The following is a 19,421-nucleotide window of genomic DNA, read 5'->3' as shown; positions in this document are numbered from 1 at the left end:
ATTTAGGGATAGATCAATGAGGGAGGCAAGAGTCATCACTTTGAACCGAGTATCTAAATATTCGAGGATTCATAGAGTGTTAGGATGTTAGAAATGAAACAGCTGGTTTTCTACAAGAAAAGTGGGAAGACCAAGGAGGTTGCCCAAGGACCTGAGTACCATCAAAAGAGTTGAGATTATCACTGTGCATGCTATAGTCATAGTGGAGATAACCTACATTTTACAAAAAACTTGATAATCATTATAGGCAATGTTTACAAATCATAGTGTTGAATTCATTTGTCAAATGAAATATTATTTTAGGCACAGGGATGTGTAAGTACGAGTACCTGCCAATACTGAAAATTAATTTGTGTCATGTTTTCCCCACAAAATGAATCAGTGATCATTTTTCTCACCCACAGTAGCGATGGCTCATTATCCAAGAGAACTTAAAGAGCATATGTAGGCATGTACTTTACACTTTTATTTTGCATAGCCCTGAAAATTAAAATAATTGAGGGAGGTCATGGCAAAGACTGTGAAAAGGGGGTGGAAGACAGGAAGGGGGGAAAGGGCAGTGATTTGAGATCAATATGAACTGTCAGAGAGGTTACAAAATGGCCCAGGCCCCTGGAAAATGATGAGTGTCTAAATGGAGGATCAATTTTCTCAGGCCAGAAAGTTAAGATTCCCAGCGTGGTTTTAAAATGTTCTTAATAGGCCAACATTTTGGCACAGGATGCCAGTAAGTTTTCTCAGGTCACCCTTCCTCACCAGGCAATTAATGAACCAGCTGAAGACTCAGAGCATGCCAGCTTACTTTAAAGTAAAATAAGTCTCAAAATCAGGAATAATTTTAGAAGAGTCTTCAGGGAGAGCCAAATGGCATTAAGCTATAGCCTGCTAACAAGAAGACTCATTAAAACACATTTCTAAACTTAGCCATGGAAATAAGTCCAAGCTAAAGATATCATATTCCCCATTTCCTTTGGATCTATTTTCATGGGCAGATATACTTGGGGATTAAACAAAGGGGTGATAGTCTAGTAAGATAGTTGTATTTCATCCTACTAGCACACAATATAGGCTAAACAGAAGTAGGAATAGCAGGGAGGGACAAATGGTATAGAGAGTAATATGAAATAACTCTGCATGACAAACTGTTTTCACATCCATTGTCTTATTTGAAGCTTAGAGAGGTTAAATTTGTCTCATGACCATCCAAGATTAAAACCAGTATGTTGGATCCTGGGGATTGGCTCACTTACCAGTCATTCTAATTCTTTCTAGTGGGCCTTTCTTATTCTAAAAAACACCATTTCTCAGACTCCTTTGAAAAGGGGGTTCTGCCTACAATTTAGGTACTGCTGTTCAGACGCACTTATGTAAAACTTTCATTGAGATTCAAGTTTCATGAAGAGAGAGAAGAGGGTACAGGGTTTCCATTTGGGGGATATCAGATTGTGACAGAAGCATCAAGATTTTGGAGCCAATAGTCATGACTGCAACTTCCTGGTTTCCTATGTGTTTTTCTAATTCAGCAACTTCCTGTTCAGGGTACAGGTGGCTTCCTGGTTCTGTAGCCCCTTATCCCTGGCTGAGGCAGCAGCTGTCTTATAGGTGCCATTCTGTAATGTTTTGGGGACTTCCTCTCTTTCAGCCTAAGTTAGCTAGAGTGAATTTTGTGGGGGCAACAAAGAACCTCCATCATGATGCCCAAGTTGTGTGATCCCAATCTTTTTACTGCTTCTTACCACAAGATGGAGGAAAATGTAAATTTTAGAATTTTGGTTTAGAATTTTGGAAGACAATAACTTTTGAAAACTACTATGTTTAAACTAGTTTTTTATGGTATAGTAGAGACAGTAATAGACTAATTAGGCAGGAGCACTGGATTGTAGGTCCAGGTATAACTGTTATTTGTGGTGAATTAATATCTCCATAAGCATACATATTCTCATCTTAAAAATAACATAATACCAATGGCATATTTCAAAGACCTAAAACAAACTCTCCAAAAATTCATCTGAAATTTTTTAAAAAAGGCCCCGAATAGCCACAGCATTCTTGAGAAAGAAGAACAAAGTTAGAGGAATCACAATACTAGATATCTTACAAATCCACTGTCCTCAAAACTGTCTGGTACATATAGACCAATGGAACAGAACAGAGAACCCAGAAATTGACCCAAGCCATTATGCTCAATTAATATTTGACAAAGGAGGCAAGAGCATACAATGGAGTCAAAACAGTCTCTTCAATAAATGGTATTGGGAAAATTGGACAGATACATGCAAAAAAATAAAACTAAACCACCAACTTACATCATACACAAAAATAAACTAAAAATGGATAAAGAACTTAAATGTAAGACAGGAAACTATAAAAATCTTAGAAGAATCCATAGTCAGCAAAATAGCAGACATATGTTGTATTAATATCTTTACAGACACATTAGGACAATGGAAACTAAGGGGAAAATAAACAAATGGGACTACATCAAAATAAAAAGTTTCTGCATAGCAAAAGAAACCATCAACAAAACAATAAGACGACCCACTGTATAGGAGAACATATTTGCCAATGTTATCTCCAATAAGGGTTTAGTCTCCAAAATTTATAGGGAACTCCTACAATTTGACAAAAGGAAGATAATTGATCCAATCAAAAAATGGGCAAAGGCCTAAGTAAACACGTTTTGAAAGAGGACATACAGAAGGCTAAGAGACATATGAAAACATGCTCAAAGTCACTAATCATCCAAGAGATGCAAATCAAAACGACAATGCAGTACCATTGTCATAATGGCTATCATCAACAAATCAACGAACGACAAGTACTGGAAAGGATGAGGAGAAAAAGGAACCCCCTTGCACTGCTCGTGGGAATGCAGATTGGTACAGCCACTGTGGAAAACAATATGGCATTTCCTCAACAAATTAAAAATTGAACTCCTATTTAACCCAGTAATACCACTCCTAGGGATATATCCCAAGAAATCAGAAACACCAATTAGAAAGTATATATGTGTTCCCAGCAGCACAATTTATAATAGCTAAGATCTGGAAACAGCTAAGTGTCCATCAGCAGATGACTGGATTAGAAAACTGTGGTCGATCTACACAATGGAATACTGTGCTGCTGTAAGAAAGAAGGAATTCTTACCATTTGCAACAGCATGGATAGAATTGGAGATAATGGTGCTAAGCGAAATAAGCCAGTCAGAGAAAGATAAATATCATATGATCTCACTCATCTGTGGAATATAATGAACAACATAAACTGATAAACAAAAATAGAACCAGAGACATAGAAGCATTGAACAGACTGTCCAACCTATGAAGGAAGGAGGGGCGGGTGAGCGGGTAAGAGACCAACCAAAGGACTTGTATGCATGCATATAAGCATAACCAATGGACACAGACAGTAGGGGGTGAGGGAATGTGCAGGGGGTTGGGGGTGGCCAGGGAGAGGTCAATGGGGGGAAAAGGAGATTCATGTAATACTTTAAACAATAAAGAATTTAAATTAAAAAACTAACACAGTAAAATTAATTATCTCTACAGTCCTTCACAGTCCCAATATTCTGAATTTCCACAAGGATCATTTAAAAAATTCATTTATTGGTTTAGCTACCAAAGTATTAAACAAAAACTGCCTCTACTGGAAGTAAAATTTTAATTAGCTATGTATAATAACAATAGTTTCTTTGTCAAAGTTCTTAGGTAGAACCTCTGCAATTTACCAACACTGTTCTCAAAGGGATATTGACACACATTTGTTCTATCTTGACTATTTCATTGGGCCAAAACCACAAATTCATGTGCCAATGTATGATCTTATCCATATGATGCCACTCCAAAACACATAAAATATTTTACATGTTTGTGTTTTTATAATATCAACACTAATAAATGAGCAACTTTTCCCATTTTCTTACCATACCTTATACAGAATGTGCATGTGTCAAAAGTTGCAATGTTAGAAAAATTCATGGAATTGGTAAACTCATTGATAAGTGAAACTTCATTCAATCAGCACACAATTATTAAAAGAGCCTTTACTTATTTGCATGTGTTTACTGAACACCTGCTCTATGCTGGGCAGAACTTCAGGTATTACCATCTGAAAGACACAGTCTCCACCCTATGGAGCTTACAACCTAGAGGAAAAGAGAGACCAACAAAACAAAGCTGTGATTTAGAAGGATGAGTGATACCATAACTCAGTGTTTTTCAACCTTTTTTGGGCAAAGGCACACTTGTTTCATGAAAAAAATCACGAGGCACACCACCATTAGAAAATGTTAAAAAATTTAACTCTGTGCCTATATTGACTATATATAAAGTAATTCTCTTGAATAGGAATCAAATAAACACAAAGAAAGTATTTTATAATTACTTTATTATGAAATATTAAGTAAACAAAATAGTGAAAAATTATAAAATTCTTATCTTGTCTGCACCTACGGCACACCAGGCAACATCGTGTGCCGCGGAACAGCGGTTGAAAAACGCTGCCATAACTACAGGGCGGGATCTGTTGAGGTCAAGTGGGAAGGGCTTGCAGAAACTTCTCTGAGACAGTGATGGCCAAACTATGCTCTGAAGACGAAGAAAATGCTACTAGGGAAGGAGAGAGTTGATAGAGCTCTTCAGAGTCAAAGCCAGCCTCTGAAAGTTGTGGATGGACATTTTAGAGGGCATGGCATATTGAGAACAATGCGTCTATAAGCAGGGATGCAAAAATGAGTAAATATATGATTTTTTGTTTCAGCATTCTCATCTTCCACGAATAAATAAGCTAACAGAAGGGGAGAAGTGTCAGAAGAATGAAATAAATACCAATTTCGGTTGCGGTTTTCTGGCGTGTGAAGATAGTGAAACTATCTGCCTCTCCAACCCTTTGACTTTTCACAATCTCCCATAAAACCACTCCTAAGAAACAGATGCAGGATATTGGGAATGACAACGTGATAAAAATTTGTATTTTCTGTGAAAATATAAGATAGCGTGTTTTCATTTAAATCATTTAATTCTTTACAACACAAAGTAGTGAATCACATCAATGAAAATAAATGTTTCGGTACATATTTTAAGACTTTTTTATTATTCAATACAGAAATGTAATTAATAGGGAAGAGTGAGGTGGGCTGGATAATGGCCCCTCGAAATATTTAGGTGCTAATTCCTGGAATCGGTGAATGTTACCTTATATGGCAAAATAGACTTGGCACGTGTGACTAAATTTTAAGTATTGTTTTTATATTTATTACACAGAACCAGAATATCACATCTGTAGTGCCATAAGCCAACATGACACTCCATTCTAATACCACAACTGATGAGTTCCAATACTGTAACGAAGAGTGCTTCGGTATTAATATGTGGCTAAAGTTTGTAATTAGAACTTTCTACTTTTTTCTTGGAAACCTGGCAGACCATTAGGGGAATGTTTGGTGGATATAAAATATTCAACGCATCTTCCGTATGCCTTTTTGTATTTCCTCGGAACCTTATGGCTTCTAGTTCAGTTCTTGGTGGGGTTAAATTTCCTTTATATCACTTCAATCATAACAAAGTGTTCGCTGTAAAACAGTATTCTGTGTTATGCCTAAATAGCTTTGTACATCTGCTTGATTGCATCATTTCTCTTGTGCTTGATTTAGTCTTTGTTTGTTTTGTTCATGATGACCCCTAAGCATACAAAACCCACTGCTAATGTTGACCGTCAGCGTGACTGACCTTGGTCTTGGGGCACTCCTCCAGGTCTCCTCTCTCGCCTATGCCTCAGGCCTGGCTCTTCCAGAAGAGGGGTATATTAAGGATCTTGAGATGGGGAAATTATCCTGGATTACCTGAGATTATCCTGGGCTGTCAGTGTAACCACAGTTTTCTTGTAAGAGGAGGAAGAGGGAGATTTGACTACAGATGAAGGAGGCAATGAGATGACAGAGGCAAGCTGCTGGCTGAAGGAAGGAGGACAGGAGCCAAGGAATGTAGGCTGGAGAAGCTGGAAGAGGCAAGGAATGAATTCTCGCCTGGACACACCAGAAGGAACCACCTTGTGACACTTTGACTTTAGCCCAGTGAAACTAATTTCAGATTTTTGACCTCCAGAACTGTATGAGAATAAATTTGTATAGTTTTATGTCACTAAGTTTGTAGTAATTTGTTAAGGGTGTCAACAGCAAATTAATACACGGAGCAAATGAATACTATATAACATTTCCAAACACAAGAACTGGCACAAATATATTCTAGGAAAATCATTATTCATAGGCTAGGATTCTTAGATGAACTACATGCTTTAGGTACTTTATGATTCAAATTTTAACTGTGCTCTAAGATTTTTTTCTTACAAAAATTAACAAAACATTGAATTTTGTGGAAAAGCATAACAAAATCAGTGCACAAAGTTTCAAAAACAAAGACAGAGAACCAGAAATAGGAAATTAAAGTTTGAATAGCATCATTTATTCAACAGGCTTGTCTCATTCACTAAATCTGTTGAGAAATTAGTTTAAAAGATAGCAGTAAGGTACTGTTTAAATATTTAAATTATTTGCCTAATAAGAAGACTCCTTTTAAAGTGATTCATTGAATAAACACTGATTGAGTTAGTCTTTGGGGATAAAGCAGTGATCCAAACAGTCATGAGCTTCTTTAAGTTCATATTTGGGAAAATTAAACCAAAAATAAATAAATAAATAAATTTTAATATCATGAATGCCATGTAGAGGTATATACAGTGAGAACAGAAGAGGAATCTAGAATAATGGAGTGTTTGTATTATACTCAGGTCTTCATTATTTAACTTCATGTTATAATAAAGAATTTTGATAGAAAATTGGTCCATCCATTTAAAATAGCACTTTTTACATAAATTAATTTAACCAGTGATGTAACTACATTAGTGTCACATCATCTTCCTCCTTGCAAATATGCATTATAGCTTGGAAAATGGAATATAAAATGATAAAGAAGTGTCTTGATGTTAAATATTTATATATACAAAAAACATAACTAAAAATATTTTAGAGAAAATAATCTTTTAAATCTTGAGATTTATGACTATTACTTGAGACTAGAACAATTTGAGGTGTGACTAGACACTAAGATGTACCTGAAATATGTGACATGATTCACCTGGAATAGTGTTTGATAAATATTGTCCCACTTCTCCCTGGAGAATAAATATCAAGGATAGAATATGATAGAAAATATTACATAAAACAATCTGAATTCATAAACCAATACTAAATATTAATCAACAAATACTTGTTGATTGAAAAATAAATAATTTTTCACTTTTATGGACATTTTTTATATCCTCCAGTCGTCAATTTCTCTACTCATTTAATTAATGAAGAGTAATAATTTCTTGAGGAAAAGTTCTAAATGAATTGTCTATATATTATAAAGGCAAGGAATTTATCAATCTAACCCTGGGTAATAAAACAACTACTCCTCAGTGAAGTTGGATACTTAATTAACGGTCAACAAATTTCACCAACACTGGTACACATACATAAAAATAATGTATGATGTAATAAAGACATGTTTGTTTGCTTTTAGCTGCAGCTGATAATCTGGAGTTAGAGAAAAATTAAACTTAATAAGCACTTAAAGGTAAAAAATGAGTGAAAGAATACTATGAAATAAAATAGAGATAAGTCTATTTCTATTTCAGAGCTCATGGATATGTCTTCAAACATATCAACCATAGGAAGAAATACAAGTAAATTCCTGTTCCACAGGTCATCCTGATTATATCCTCTTAATAAAGTTTTGTTATTACAGACATGCTGTCAGAATTCACACTCTCACTTAGTGGGTTTTGTTCATACAACAAAGTGTCCTTCTTCTCATGTTCATAGAATTGTTAACAAGTGGGAAATGACTCAAAATGAATAACAGAAAGGCAATATTGGAAACTCTTCAGCCCTGTCCTTTCCCTCCTCCTCGCTCTAGGATCTCACTATGTAATTCAATGTCAGTCGCAAGTTGGCGTGCTCTGAAAGTGCTGATGCCATGGCTGGGATGTCTGATGACATCCAACAAAATGAACCAAAATTCAGGGAAGTTCCAATCTCAACAGGAGAACTTGAGATCTAATCAGATGATTTGGGGTGATGAACACAGTGCAATATACAGATAATGTACTACAGAATTGTACACCTGAAACCTATATAATTTTATTAACCAATGTCACCCCAATAAATTCAATACAAAATTATTTTAAAGATAAAAAATTTAATCAGAGAGCCAAGGTAGAGATTCAATCAAACCAACACAATTGGGAATAACAGAAGAATTGGATTAGGAAGGCATAGGTATGCCCAAGGACACTGGCTACTGACTTTCTGAAGGTAGAGATATGTGGTGGTTAAGGCAAGAGCTGTGGAGTTGGAGAGACATGTAGGCTAATCCTGGCTCCACTGCCTACCAGCTGCGTGACAATAGGCAGCCTCAGTTTTTTCATCTGTAAAATAGAAATCATGTACTTAAATAGTAAAGCACTTTGCACCAGGCCCAGCCCTGTAGATGCTGAGTGAACAATAGCTATTATTATTCCAGCATCTAGTTGAGAGGCTGCTAAGAGATTGCTTGTGTTGATGAGAATCTGTGAGTGTTTCTGAGTCCATAGGATGAAGACATTCCTGTCTGATGCTAAGAGAGCATGAGGAAAGCAAAATCCAACCAACTGATTCCTCGTCAAGTGAAAATATACCACAGTGAAGTATGATGTTTCCCAAACTTTTGACATATGTGCACCCCTTCGATAATTTTCGTAACGCTGAGTACCCTCGTACGCATGAGAACGTAGAATTAGGCACAGCTAAGCACGGTGCAGTGCATATCCCCACCAAACTCTGGTGCAATGCGTACCTCCACCAAACTCTTCCCGTACCCCTGCGGGTACAAGTACCACACTTTGGGAAACACTGATAGAGGAAAGAGGAGAAACTTGGAAGCACAACAACCAGGGTTCAAATCATATCCCTTGTTCTTTCATGTACTGGATATATGAGCAAAATACTTTATCTTTCCAAGTGGCCACACTTTTCATTGTAACACAGAGATAATACTTATCTCACGGGGTTCATATAAATGAGATAATGACTTTTTAAAGTGCTTAAAATATAGTAGATATTTAAATATAGTTTTCTTCACTTTCCACTGATCATTAATATATGGACAAAAAATGACACTTTCAGATTTTTCAATACTGGGAAAATATACCACCTTGTTTATAAAATTATTCTTCATAAAGTTCATGTCACTGAAAGATGACTGGAGGAAGTCAAAACTGAGGATTTAACAGAATAGGCCATAAACCCTAACACAGGACCCAAAGAAACACTCATCACTAATGGCATAGTAATTATTACAAATAATGCCAGGAAAATGTTCATATCAGAGCCCCAGAACTGGAATATAAAGTTGCTAAAATTAGATGCTTAATCAAATATATGGTATTTTCTAATTGCTGATTGTTGAAAAATGGGAGGAAAGGACATTCCAGGGAAAGAAGAGGAAAAGTAAAAATCCCAAATGCTTCATTGCCCCAAAAGGAATCAAAGATCAAATTGTTAGGAGAATTAGTATTAGTTAAGGAACACTTCCCAACTTTTGGAGATAAGATCAAAATGACTGCACCTCTTTAGACTGGGTACTTCGATCACTTCTGACATAATTATGAACCCATGAAACCAGACTACATAATCTCCATCCCAAAATGTTTCCTTGTGGCTCTTTGTAATCCATCCCTATCTCCACTCCTTTCCAAATATTTACCTTCTTTCTGTCATTATAGACTAATTTGCATTTTTCTTTGTTAACTTACTCCTTTCACTCAGTAAAATGACTAGATGCATCCATGTTTTCTGCATATCAAGTGTCCCTTTCTGTCACTAAGTAGTATTCCAATGTGTGTTTATGCCAATTTCTCCATTCTCCTTCATTTTCTTTCTTCTTCTTCTTCTTTTTTTTTTTTTTTTTTTTTTTTTTTTTTTTTTTTTTACTTTTCTATAATTCTTTGCCTATAACAAATCAAGATGTTACTAATGTTTATGTACAAGACTTGGGTATATGCTTTTGTTTCTCTTTTAAAATACTGCATCATAGATTAGGCATCTTTTACTTTTTAAAAAATATATTTTTAATTTCAGGGAGGAAGGGAGAGGGAGATGGAGAGGGAGATAGAGACATCAATGATAAGAGAGAATCATTGATCGACTGCCTTTTGCATGGCCCCCTACTGGGAACTGTGCCCAAATCTGTGCATGTGCCCTGACAGGGAATTGAACTTTGACCTCCTGGTTCATAGGTCAATGCTCAACTATTGAGCCACACCAACAGGACTTGAAAACTTTTTAAATAACACTAATAGAATTAAGAAAAGAATTGTTGCCTATCAAATTATTACAAAATTTGATTAAAAAAAGACATCTAATAGGCAGAGCAAAAGATGAACATTTTTTAAATGCATGTAACACAGATAATATAACATTTAGGAATTTGGAGAAGAAACACTGTGGAGGACAATCATACTAGAGAAAAGCAGTTTTGCCTACACAGTAATAGAAGCAACATGCACCAGCAGTGGTCTCTATGCGATAAATATGGAAGACCACTAAAGTTGACCAAACACATAGTAGAAACCAGCAGGATAAAACAGAAAGACCAAAATTTAAACAAATATAAAAAAAATTCGATGTTGGAGAAAATAGAAGTAAATCAGGGAAGAGAAGTTATTCCATCTATAAAACAAAACAAGTTGCAATGAAGAGGGAATAAAGAACAAGGAAAATAAGATTCCCAAAATATAAATTTTAATATATGGATCAGAATAAAATGGAAACAACACTTTTCCTTGAGTATAAAACAAGAAAATATAAGAAAAATTACTACTAAATGTTTAATCCAGGAGTTCCAATACTGGAAAATCCAATATCAAAAGATTGAGAAATAGAAAACAGAGTAAACAGAGGTTTCCTAAAACTTAAGAGCATGAGTCTTCAGAAAAATGAAAGTACTGCTCAGCTCTGAGTGGAAAAAATTCCATGCATCCTCATAAAATTTTTAAATATCAAAGTTATAAAGAATAGTAGTAATGATTGCAGTCAACATTTACTGAGCATTAGTTATATCAACTACTCTTCTAAACACTTCACAAATATTAACTCATTTTGATCTCAAAACAACCCTTTTAATTAAATAGCATTATTTTCTATTTACAAGAAAATGGAACACAAAGAATTTAAGTCCTTTGCCCAAGTTAATACTGAGAGTTGCTTTATACTGAGAGTCTGCAGCCATTGCTTCTCTCTTTAGTGTATGGTTGGAATTGCCATAGCGCTACTGCCTTTGGCTGTCCTCTCTAAGGGCACCATTTCATACTTTTCTTTCAGCAGTACAAATAGGGACAATTTTCCTACTCCAATAAATATAACTTGACCCTGAAGCCGTAAATAGATTTACTAATGGAAGACCCCATAAGTCTACATTTTTAAAATTTTTAACTGTCTGCCATTTCAAATACAATTCCTTTGCTTCATATACATGCATCACAACTATCTGATAGGCTCAGTGATTGGATCCTGGGAGAAATAAAATGATGAATAGACAATGCCTTTCCACAAATAATGTAACAGGGTGGGGGAGAATTAGACAAGTCACTAACAAACAAGATTAGATAATGTTTAAAAGAGGAAGACATCACATTCGAAGTCTGGGGAAGGCAGTGGTATTGGCCATAAACCTTGCCCAACAGACAGGATGTGGATAGACAAAGATGTGGGAGGACAAGATTTCTAATAAAAATAGATGCAAAGCAAAACAGAATCAGCAAGGTTTGAATTAACTTAAAAAGTTACAGTGGTTATTATTTTTTTTACTGATAACATTTAATGATTGAGATTATTTTATATCAAAATCCCAAAGCAGTCATTTAAAGAAGGTTTAATTTAGTCACTGTGAAATAAAGTTTACCTTGAGCTCCAAACTGAATACATTTCTCAACTTCATCCTAAATGTCTCATACAAATCAAACCCAAAGTATATTGTAGAAACATATGAAGAAATGTTGAGATTTAAGTTCCAAAATACTGATCCTTAGTCCCTCATTCAAGTGACACCACAATTTCAAACACTGTGTCCCCTAAGTACATTGAATTATGGTACCACACACTCCTAACAATTCTTGCTCAGAAAGTAGGGTGTAAACATCTCTCAAAATCTGAAAAATACAAAGAGGGTCTTAGAGCCAGGATTGATGAGGATATGGGATGAGAAGAGATATGCAGACTTGGGCAGAAAATCTGTTGTCACATTTTCCACACTTCAGTTGCTAATAAAAGCTTGGTAATGACAGCAGGTCTTCTGGAAACACTTGTGACATTGGTAATGACCCATACTGGACAGATAAATCCAGTACATAGCCATGCTTAAGTAAAAGAAATTCTTATTACCTCATTTGTCTACTAATGTGTGTCTTTGGAGGGTTCTTTAAATATTATTGATATGGTGAGTGATAAAAGAAGACTGTTATTGCCTGGAAATACTGAATAACTTATCTTCATTGTAGCATATCCCCTGGAAGTTTCTCAGTTTGCATGAAAGGTAGAGTCAAGGTTCAAAAAAGTCTGCTTTTATTGTGAAAAAGAAAAATCATGTCCTTGCTAATATTTTAAAAATCAACATTATTAAATGGCTTCCGTTGCTTTCTTTTGCGTAGTGGTCATGTCAGCTTCAAATGTGAACTCAATACAATCCACACATAGTCTACTCTTTTCTTTGACTTTGAGGCATGATCTATCTTAACTTAAAATGTATTTATTATTTGTCACATATTTACTAAATTCTAATATATGTCACGCAGTGTGTTGGACATCCTGGACTCAGCTGGGAACTATTCAAACAAGAACCATGTCCTCCTGCAGAGTTTTCATCCCAGCAATACCAATATGACTATAGCATCCTTCTCCCAAATTGCAAACACCAGTATCTTTCCGTCTTCTACATTCTGTCTGGTGCTAGCAAAAGATATTGAATGTTGATGCTTGTCAAAAATTTACTAAATAGCATTTCATCCTAAACTAGAAAGACAATGTCATAGAGAAGGTATCTTCCACTGGGACACACAGCTAGACGACATTTTCTTTCTCCCTTGCAGTTATGACCACATGACTGAGTTCTAGCCAATAGTAAGTGAAAAGTAACTCACTAGAAATATGCACCCTCCAAGTCTGATTATCAAATCATCTTTAAAAAAAAAATACCACATATGCAGTCAGTAGGTGACTGCTTTTGCTGAAAAATACTCAAAATAATAGATCTCTTTCTCATATAGATGTTTCACAGTCAAGGAAGTGACAGCAAAAGTGAATGACCATTTAGATTAAGTAATTTTTTTCTCTGTATTCAGGAATTCAAAGTTGGGAAGGAATGAACCTATTTAATTTTTCCAAACTGCCCTAGGCTCACTGTTGAGGTTGGGGTTTATCTAGACTTAACCAGGATAGTTATCAACATTTATCAACACATTTGTTTTACTTTTCTTTTCACCTGCAGTTCTTCTCTTTACCTTCTAGTAATTTACCTCAAAAGACTGGAAAGATGCCCTTCCCATGTCCCTTTCACTCTGTATCCAAAACACAATTCAATACATTTTGATGGGAGCAAAGATAACGCTGACATCACACACACACACCCATACACACACTCACATATACACACACACTTGCCCTATGCTAGCTCATCAGTAAATTAAACGTTACTTTCTAAATAGAGAAAAACAATAATTTCAGAAAAGACTGCAATTTTTTTTTCTAACACTGTGATTTCATAGTCAGTGGATATGGGTTAGCTAGAATACTTGGAGCAGAAAATAAATGACTCCTGCTCATCCTGTGGGTGCCAACTACGTTCAAGCATGAGGGGTTGCTGGCCCGCAGTGCCAACATGCAGCACCTTCACAGGGAGGCCGAGGCCCTCATGCTCCAGCAGTACCAGACGGCACTCCGATGAGGCGGGCTGTTTCTGGCAGGTGGTAGCACAGGAGGTAGTAAGTGAAAGCAGCTCAGCATAAATAGTTCCAGCGAAATACAAGAATAATATTCTGGCATCCTCAACTCATTTTCTCTCATTCATGACTCACGATAAACACGTATTGTGATGGGCAAATGGCTAAGCTACCCCAAAGAAATAAAAGATTCATCTCCAATCTCCCATGGAAACTCTCCACTGATCCGGAAACCTATCCCCCTCAAGTTAAGCAAAGTTTGAACAGCTATGATTCTCTTTTCATTGACCTTGGAAATTTGTCCCAGGCTGTTGGCCATCCTGGTCATCTCTTCTAGACCAGCTGCTGTCTTCATATCAAGGGGGATTTGGATCCTTCTTCTCCATAGGCCAGAAGATAATGGTAGTGTGGTCTGGGCCATTCCTAATCCATGGAAAGCCCCAGGTGAATAAGACTGAACCAGCCAACAAGAGAGAGAAAGCGAGGAAGACAAAGAGAAGCACAAAGATGGTATTTGATCCAAGGGATAAAAATGAACTGAGATCCAAACATATGCATAGACAACTAGCAAATTAAAAGTGCAATATGTCTAAGAATTACAAAATTTATTTTTAGGGTTGAAAAATGTAATTTCAGGATTGTACTTTTGGGAAATAGAAATAAAAATGTATAGAAGCTCTTTTCACATTTTGCTGAAACGTGGGAATGAGTAAAAGAGGTCATTACACTCTGCTCTCTAACTTTGCTTAGAATAGGTTTGAAAACTCCTCCATGAAAATTACAACACTACAAAAATAAAACATATCTTTAAAAAAAACAAAAGAGTTAACACAAAGATTAACAAGAATTTCTCATCCATTTACCATGTTTATAATTCTACTTCTATTGTTTAATTTTTCAGAAATATTCCTATTTCTACCAAAAGAAATTACTAAGAGGTTTATGTGGCTCAGCAATAATAAAATCCCTTTGTAAAGGAGAGTAAAACAAATTTTAATAAACATAGAATGAACAAGTTAAAAGTTTCTAGGAGTAGCTAACTAATCATGGACTACAGGAATTGTGGGGAGTGGAGTTACATTTAGAGCTCCAAAATTGGTCATGGTTTCACAATTTGCACCCATGTGACAGACAACGACACAGGAGTGTGCACTGAATCCAACTGCACGGAACAGAAAACTCTACCTTTTAAAGTCTGTCTATTCACTGCAAAATTTTACCAGGTTTGTTCAGGCATGTAGACTCCAAAGTTGACCGTATCATAAACATCAGAGGTTTTTGAACCTGCTCCAGTTTAACAGGTCAGAATTTCAAGTTTGACTAAGTTTTGATCTCCTCTGATGCCTACTTCCTGTTTAGCCTAGACTAATTACTTGAAGACAATTTGTCATGTGGCTCATTTTTCTTAATATTTTCAATACTTAGTATTCAATGTTTATTAAGTTATAGTACATTAGATTAGCATTCACAAAAATGTCAGCATGTAGTTCCCAAAATTTAGCGTTTCAAGATCATCATTGACCCTCCAATCATCACTGAGCCATTTGAGATTATGTGGCTAAATTCTGTATGTAATAACTTGGCCATAGAAAAGTTTCCTTCCATGGGGATCCCTGGTAAATTGCTCTTTCTTGGCATTCTCTTTGCCGACAAAATGAGGAAAGCTGAGGTAATTCTTCTTTTAAATTGAAGATGCCCCTTGAGGTGACAAAATCTTAATAATGTGAACATAGTGATCAGTTGGGGGGGGGGGGAATAACCAATAAGAAACTTTAGTCTGGTTAGGAAAACATATTTCTATACAAGCCTACAACTAGAATCTGATCCCAAACTTCCCACGTAATGCTAGCTACATGCCCCTAAAATACAGAGGTTGCTACCAACATCCGTCACTCTTAACACCACAGTGTCCCAAGGCTCCTAAAACTGTGGGATATTTATGCCACCAGATCTGTGACAGTCCTCCTGGAAAACCAGGTAACTGATAAGTGGATGAACCAGCCAGGCAATTCATAAATACATCAGACACTTAGTAAGAGCATATGACTTCTGCAGCTTCAGGACATGTGTGCTCATGAACATGCAGGATTCCATTTACTCCTCACAGCACTGGAAAGCAGGTGTCCTCATCCCCATTTTACAAATGAGGACGGGGACACAGAGGTATTGAGTAATTTACCCAAAAGCATAAGTGGCAGAGCCAGGATTCGCCCGTAAGTGTGGTAGATGCTGTTGGTGCCTTGCCAATGTCCTCTCAACCCGATCTTTGATTTCCAGCATCCAATCCACCACTGCATTTCTCCTCCTGATGCTTTTCCCTACCTTGGTTCCCTGCTTTTCTAGCTTGAGTGGCAGGAATGCCGGGGTGTGGGGAAGCATGAGGCTTGGTTGGAAAGTTCATAAGGAGGACATTCTGATAAAGGGGAAGTGTGTGGAAGGCCACCTGCCCTGTTTATTGGAATTCTGACTTAGGGGAGACAGGGGAGTGTCGAAGCCGGTGCTCCTAATTATTCCTTGATCTTTCCTGTGCATGTGCAGTCCCACAGAGGCATTCCCCATGTTGGTGTGTGACATGGAACATAGTGGCAGCCTCAACACTCAGGTCATTCACCTGAGGTCCAAGATGGCCATCCAGACCCAGCAGTCAAAGCTGGTGAACTGGCAGGTGGATGGGGAGTACCTGGATTCTAACTTCACAGCAGCCATCACCCTCGGGAACCCAGACATCCTGGTGGGTTCAGGAGTCCTCGTGGCCCACTTCCTCCAGAGCATCACACCATGTCTGGCACTGGGTGGAGAGCTGGTCTACCACCGGAGGCCTGGGGAGGAGGGAACTGTCATGACTCTAGCTGGGAAATACACACTGAACAACTGGTTGGCGACAGTAACGTTGGGCCAGGCGGGCATGCATGCGACAAACTACCACAAAGCCAGTGACCAGCTGCAGGCAGGCATGGATGCAAGGCACAAGAATGCAAGACACGAGTGTCTCCTTCGGGTACCAGCTGGACTTGCCCAAGGCCAACCTCCTCTTCAAAGGCTCTGTGGACAGCAACAGGATCATGGGCGCCACGCTGGACAAAAAGCTACCGTCCCTGCCCCTGACGCTGGCCCTCGGAGCTTCCTGAATCACCGAAAGAACAAGTTCCAGTGTGGCTTTGGCCTCACTACTGGCTGAGCCCCTCCTGGCTCCTGCCTCCCACTCTCTCCCTCCTTGAGATTCCCCCTGATCCTCCCCCAACAGGGAGACCTAAGCTCCCCTCCCGCCTTGGTGGTCAGGGGGGCAACAGAAAGGAGGGTGCCATCACCCCAGCAGCTGAGGGAGGAATTCTAGGACCATGGGCACTTCAGATTTCAGAGCACTGGGGTCTGTGTGCTCAGTGGACTTGGGGCCCAGAAGGGGTTCTGGAATTGAGGGGCATGCCAGATTCTGGGCACCAGGGGCAGAGGCTGCCAGACAATCTCAGGGAGGTTTTGGGGCACCACCACCAACACCACCATCAACACCACCCCAAAGATCTTGGGGCCCCGCCCTGAGGGGGCAGCAAGAAGAGGAGCTTCCCCATCCAGGTCTGCTCCCTATCCACTTTCCCATCCACTCAGAACTGGGACATTTTACAGGAAGGAAAAAAAAAAAAAAATATATATATATATATATGTGTGTGTGTGTGTGTGTGTGTGTGTGTGTGTGTGTGTGTATGTATATATGTGTGTGTGTGTGTGTGTATATATTTATATATATATATATATATATATATATATATATATATATATATATATATATATATATATGTGGCTTCTTAATGCAGTAGCTTCCTCTGTTACACCTTTCTCACCCCAATAGTCTGGCACATCACTATTGGATCCAAACATATTTCATTCATTTTATTTCCAAGGTTGATGACAATACCCATGGGGGCGGGGAGAGTGGGCATCCCCTTTCCTTTTTGATCACTGCTAGGCCTTTCACTTTGGATGCTGCAGAGAGGACATCACGTCCTAGGGTTAGAAGACCACCCTTTCACTCACATCCTTTCTGAGTGTGAGTAGTTAGGCTTCCCTGGCAGACCTCTAGATTAGGAACTCAATAAATTTGGGTCATAGTTTAAGATGAAGTAAAAGCAGAGGTTAATCAGAGAGAGATGATCCAGAGGCAAGGGATCGGAGCTGTAGTAGCCTTACAGAACAGAACTGAGAATCCTGTGCCCGCTCTAGAAAAAGTCCAGTAGAGACCAAATCTTTAGGCAGAGCTTCATAAATTCAACGGAGCACTTAACTTTGTGCTCTTTATTGTGTTCAGCCTTGAAGACTCAGAGGTAAGCACACACAGGCTCTGGCTTATGGAGCCCGCATTCCATGGATGAGAAGTCCATGAAGAGTGAAGGGTTCAAAATGCTGTGTGATTGGCAGGGGGTGGGCAGCACTCCGTGTGGGGTTTTAGGGGCACTGGCTCATGGTATAGTCAGTGCCCACTGAAGGCCTTGCAGGCACTAATGAACTGAACACCAAATAAATGCAACTTCATCCAGACAAAAATACTCATGATGCCAGGAGATTTACTTGTTTACTTTCCCTCGGCTAGACTCCTAACTTTTTTAAGTTGTGCAGGAAGATGCTAGATATTTAGGACACCCATTAGTTATGATAAGTGCTTTCATACAATCATTCATTCATTAGACAAATATACTAGCAACCTACTATGTGTCCAACATGGGGCAAGTGATCATGCAAAGAAAACCTCCCACAGACGTTTTCTGAAGCTCTATTTGTTGCTCTGTGACCTTCAGTATATCATTTATTCTTTTTGTCAGATAAGGAGGTTGGGCTAGATCATATATATATATAAAAGCCTAAGCAACCAAACCATCGGTCAACTGGTCGCTATGAAAGAGCTGCCCCCTGGTGGTCACTGTGTTCCCACAGCTAACCTCCTGTGGTCCCTCCTCCCGGCTGGCAGCCTTGATGGGCCCCAATGGGCCCTGATCAATAGCGGGCCAGGCCGAGGGACTCCACCCATGCATAAGTTCATGCACTGGGCCTCTAGTTGGAATTATAAAAGTCCTGCCCAATTCTATATGCTATTGTTGTTTCCTTGAGTCAGCCTGCATTTCCTGAGAGACCAAAGCTTGAGGCACCTCTTCTTTACGGAGTGTTTGCCAACTCTCTTTTAAGTCTTCCTACAGCTCATTCTCAAACCCCCTCCATGCTCCATAAATCTGCATACGAAAGGATCAGACAGCTGTAGCTCTCAACAGCTTTGGTTTTCATCAGCGCCTGTGTCATCCTGCCTGCTGAAGCTGCTTTTTAAAGGGGCCAAGCCTCCTTTAAACAATTCTAAATATTTTTGAAGTTACAAATCAGAACATAACAATTGTACAAATAGATAAAACCGTCAAGTTTTTCCACAGGTG

General features: G+C 38.1%; 1 pseudogene across 1 annotated transcript; it reads left to right on the top strand.

Moving 5' to 3' along the window:
• The first annotated feature begins 16,540 nt into the window (after positions 1 to 16,540).
• Positions 16,541 to 17,188, top strand: LOC311611790 (mitochondrial import receptor subunit TOM40 homolog; annotated as a pseudogene). Its single transcript has one exon. The product of its transcript is annotated as a mitochondrial import receptor subunit TOM40 homolog (transcript).
• The last annotated feature ends 2,233 nt before the right edge of the window (positions 17,189 to 19,421 follow it).

The sequence above is a fragment of the Pipistrellus hanaki genome (assembly GCF_964339955.1).
Source record: "Pipistrellus hanaki genome assembly, chromosome: 17".
Lineage (NCBI taxonomy): Eukaryota > Metazoa > Chordata > Mammalia > Chiroptera > Vespertilionidae > Pipistrellus > Pipistrellus hanaki.
Note: the sequence above shows the minus strand (reverse complement) of the source record. Positions and strands in the feature narration are given on the sequence as shown.